This window comes from Zootoca vivipara, chromosome 16, assembly GCF_963506605.1.
Source record: "Zootoca vivipara chromosome 16, rZooViv1.1, whole genome shotgun sequence".
Classification (NCBI taxonomy): domain Eukaryota; kingdom Metazoa; phylum Chordata; class Lepidosauria; order Squamata; family Lacertidae; genus Zootoca; species Zootoca vivipara.
This window is the reverse complement of record NC_083291.1, coordinates 29,342,935-29,348,117: the sequence shown is the minus strand read 5'-3', so window position 1 is coordinate 29,348,117 and position 5,183 is coordinate 29,342,935.

The following is a 5,183-nucleotide window of genomic DNA, read 5'->3' as shown; positions in this document are numbered from 1 at the left end:
GCCGCCCCACTTCCGTCCCTATGGCTTCTTGCTTTACACAGGTTCCCGGGTGGCCTCCGCGCGCAGTTTGCAGGCTAGGCATTCCTGAGCATTGGGCATCTATTTTGTTGTTGTGGTGGTGTTGCTGTTGTACCTACCTAAATATTGATTGATTTCTCATAAAGTTTATACATCGCTTGGTCGTAAAGCAACGACGCCTCAAAGTGGTGTAGAAAAAGATGAAACAGTGAAATTGAGGGAAATCTGCAACGCTGCTTTGAAAACTGCAGAAGTTAAAATACTGAAACATGATGATTTTATTATTACCACTACTACTATTTATCATCATCACCATCATCATCATCATTAGTAGTACTGTTTATATCTACATACATATCTATTTATTGCCTGCCAACCTACCTATTGGTTTTCTCATGAAATTTATACACTGCTTGATCGCAAAACGAAGCCTCAAAGTGGTGTGCAAAAAAGATGAAACAGTGAAATTGAGTGAAATCTGCAACGCTGCTTTGAAAACTGCAGAAGTTATAATATGCAATTTTAAATTTTAATAATGGAACCCATAAAGGGTAAGGGGGGAGTCTCGAGATTCAGAGTAATCTCTATATATGGATGTCTATTTGGACTGTTACAAAATTATTTTTGTAAAATCAAATAAAAATGATTTTTTAAAAATGAAAACAGCAGAAGTTAAAATACTGAAACCGATTATTATTATTATTTCTACAAACCTGCCTATGTATTTATTGTCAACCTGTATATTTGTTTCTCTCATTTATCTATTTATTTATTTCATAAAAATTATACACCATTGTAAAACACCACCACCACCACGAACTTTCAAAGTGGTTTACAAAAAGATGAAACGGTGAAATTGAGGAAAAGCCACAATGTTGCTTTAAAAACGGAGTAGAAGTTAAAATACAGAAACTATTCTTATTATTTTACCTACCTGCTTATCTATTTATTGTCTGTCTACCTACCTTACCTATTTGTTTCTCTCGTTTATCTGTTTCTCTGATAAAATTTGTACGCTGCTTCATTGTAAAACAACACTGCCCCAAAGCGATTTACAAAAAGATAAAATGACGAATCAGAATTATAGATTTGTATAATTGGAAGGGACCGTGTCAGTCATCTACAGTAGTTCAACCCCCTGCATAAATGAAAACATACAAGTGCCATCTGTACACTTCCCTCGTCATATGCAACCAGTGGCAGATCTTGGGGTCTAAAATTTCAGCAGCACTATGTATGACGCCAAAATTCAGTGTCGTCCCCTATTTAAAGGCCATAGATTGTTTAAGAGGAATGTTTTCGCCTTGCCCCTAGTGACATGTAATGATGGTACCAGGCAAGCCTCTCTGGGGAGCATTCCACAGACGGGGAGCCAACACAGAAAAGGCCCGTTCTCATGTTGCCACCCTCCAAACTTCTTGGGTAAAGAGAACACGGAGAAGGGCCTCAGATGACAAGCGCAGGGTCTGGGTCAGTTCATATGGGGAGAGGTTGTCCTTAAGGTATTGAGCCATGTCAGCACCAGCATTTTGTACTGAATGGGCAGCTAGTGCAGTCAGGCCAGGATTGGCATTATACGCTCAGCTCATCTTGCCCCAGTGAGCAACCTGGCCGTCAAATTTTGCAGCAGCATGTGGGTTAGCTTGCTAAAAACAGGAATGTTTTTAGCAGGTGCCGGAAAGTGTATGGTGAAGGTGCCTGCTTCATCTCAATAGGTGGGGAGTTCCAAAGTGGTTCTAAACAACCAACTGCAAGCACATTTGGAAAGCTAATCAGTGTCCCGTACAGTTTCAGATCTCAACTGCACGTTGTGATTTCTACACTGCAGGGGGTTGAACTAGATGACCCTTGGGGTATCTACAATTCTATGAGCTCTTACAGATACAGAACAGGTGTTACCTGACACCTGCAGCAGTGCCAGTTTCACCGTGGGCACATGTTGGGTGAGTGATCTCGTAGGTAAACTGGTCCTAAGTTGTTAAGGATTTTGCATGCTAATAGCAACACCTTGAACTTGGCCCAGCAGCAAATCAGCAAACAGTACAGATATCTGAGCACAGGTGTTTTATGCTGACAAGATCTCACTCTTGTTAGCAGTTGTGCTGTAGCATTCTGCATAACTGCAGCTTGTGTGGTGTAGTGGTTAAGAGCGGTAGACTCGTAATCTGGGGAACCGGGTTCACATCTCCGCTCCTCTGCATGCAGCTGCTAGGTGACCTTGGGCTAGTCACACTTCTCTGAAGTCTCTCAGCCCCACCCACCTCACAGAGTGTTTGTTGTGGGGGAGGACGGGAAAAGGAGATTGTTAGCCGCTTTGAGACTCCTTCGGGTAGTGATAAAGCAGGATATCAAATCCAAACTCTTCTCCTTCTGGATCAAATATAAATTATTATATATTTATTTATACCCTCCCCCCTGAAAGAGACTCAAGGTGGCTTACAGATAAAAATTAAAAACATACAGATTAAAAACATTGGGGGGATCATTAAAAAAACAATTAAGCATAGAATTAAAACTATGTGCACACCCACCCACCCCTTAGAACCATGCAAATAATTACAAAATAAAAAGCAAAGCCCCAGCCCTTACATTAAAAGAAGTCAGTTCCTTGTTGCCACAAGAAAGTCTATGCATTCCTGACATGCAGGAGGTGACAGGGTGGTGATTAGAGATGGGAAGGCCTGGGGGGAAAACAGAAAAATTGGGGAGGAAAACCCTGTCCCCCCTTTTTTTTCCAAATGGAAAAAACAGAAAAAAACCTGGGGTTTTTTCCTAGGCCTTCCCATCTCTAGTGGTGATTGGGCACATTAGACAGGAGGGGCCTGGCCTTGAGTATTCCCTGGCCTGCTCATTTTCCAGACGCGGGACTTGCTTTTTTTGTCTGTTGGGTTTTGGTAGGGAGGAGCTGGATTCCATCACACCATCTGCCACCCGCAATCTGAAGTGTTACGGCCCAAATACAGCTCCTGCCCCACCAATCCTTAGTCACCTGCCTGCCTTGCTTACAACCAGTCCAGGTGGGTGGTACTACCTGCCAGGTTGCTGCTCCTTTTTTTCAGCATTGCCTTTGCAGAACTTGCCAGGGAGCAGGACGGGGGGGGGGGGGACAAAGCTAGAATTGGCTCTGCCTGTGGCTCTAGCTCCACCTACTGTTGGGCTCCCTGCTCCCCACCCTAACAAGCCCAGTGGAAACCAGGCAGCCTTGCACTCAGGATGTTGTCATCTAGCAAGTCAGTGAGATTAGGCTGAAGGTTGGGACCCAAGTGGATGAGAGTGATGCTGTGTTTTGATGTTTGCAGTGGTGGAATGGTGAGAAGGGGTTGTCTCCCAAACGTGCCTTCAACATTTTACTGTGAAAAGTTCAATCATATTACTTTCAAGGCAGCTTACAAGCAATTTTGTTGTTGTTGTTTAGTAGTGTCCGACTCTTCATGACCCCATGGACCAGAGCACGCCAGGCACTCCTGTCTTCCACTGCCTCCCGCAGTTTGGTCAAACTCATGTTGGTAGCTTTGAGAACACTGTCCAACCATCTTGTCCTCTGCCATCCCCTTCTCCTTGTGCCCTCAATCTTTCCCAGCATCAGGGTCTTTTCCAGGGAGTCTTCTCTTCTCACGAGGTGGCCAAAGTATTGGAGCCTCAGCTTCAGGATCTGTCCTTCCAGTGAGCACTCAGGGCTGATTTCCTTCAGAATGGAGATCTTCTTGCAGTCCATGGGACTCTCAAGAGCAGGCATCCCCAAACTGCGGCCCTCCAGATGTTTTGGGTTACAACTCCCATTATCCGTAGCTAACAGGCCCAGTGGTTGGGGAAGATGGGAATTGTAGTCCAAAGCATCTGGAGGGCCAAAGTTTGGGGATGCCTGCTCACGAGTCTCCTCCAGCACCATAATTCAAAAGCATCAATCCTTCTTTATGGTCCAGCTCTCACTTACAAGCAGCAGGTTGTAGTAATACAAAAAAGCAATTCACACCCACACACCCACCAGCCTTCCGACTCACAGATGGGGGCAGACCAAGCTGCCCTTCATCTCTGAAGTTTCAGGACAACTAGCAATTAAACCTGATTGTCCTCTTCAGTGTTGCAGTTCCAAAGCAGACAGTTCTGAGGGAAATGAAGCCTTGGTCTGGCTCAGGATAAGGGGGATGGGGCACAGCAGTGGTAGAGTCCTTGCTTTGCATGCAGAAAGCGGCAGGTTCAATCTGCAGCATCTCTAGTTAAAAGGATCAGATAGGAGGAAGACAGCCCAGGAGCTAGCTCAGGGGTCAGCAAACTTTTTCAGCAGTGAGCCAGTCCACTGTCCCTCAGACCTTGTGGGAGGCAGGACTATATTTTGAAAAAACAAACAAAATGAATGACTTCCTATGCCCCACAAATCACCCAGAGATGTATTTTTTTTAAAAAGCACACATTCTACTAATGTAAAAACACACTGATTCCCGGACCATCCCCGGGCTGGATTTAGAAGGCGACTGGGCTGGATCCAGCCCCCGGGCCTTAGTTTGCCTACCCATGAGCAAGCTGGACCAATGGTCTGATTCACCCATCCTGTGTTGGGTGGATGCTAGCTTTTTCAAAAATACCCTTCTTTCTTTCTTTCGCAGTTCACAATTGGGTCGCTCATGGATTCTGTTAATTTTCTTCTTTTTTCGTAGCGTGGCAGTTTGGGAAAAGATCCATACTGTGCTTGTGTCTTCTGCATACCAAGCATGTGCCCTACCAACAACCTATGGCTATATGTAGTACATTGGTGCTCCAGCACTTGCACTAGCTCTCCATAGTCTTCTAGGTGTTGCTTAAGATGTTGGTATTGACCTATAAAGCTTGAAGTGGCATACTTAAGATTTGTCTCCAGTTTCTCTTTTCCTAATCTATGGGATTTACCAAAACGTCTATCTTCAGTGTACTATCTGTGCACCAAGTCTAAAATGGCAAACAACCAAGGCACAGCTCCATTTACTCCTTTGCTCTGGAACTTCCTGCCCTGTGAAGACCCTAGCGGTTAAAATGGCACAGTAAAATGCCCTTAACTTCAGGCTGAAAGGGACAGCTAGTAGATTTTTAAATTGTGGGATACTGGGATTATGCTTTCAGGGGATGGAATAAGTGTAGACAAATAGCACGATCATGGTTATTGGAATTTTTTTTGGCACAAACAACAATGC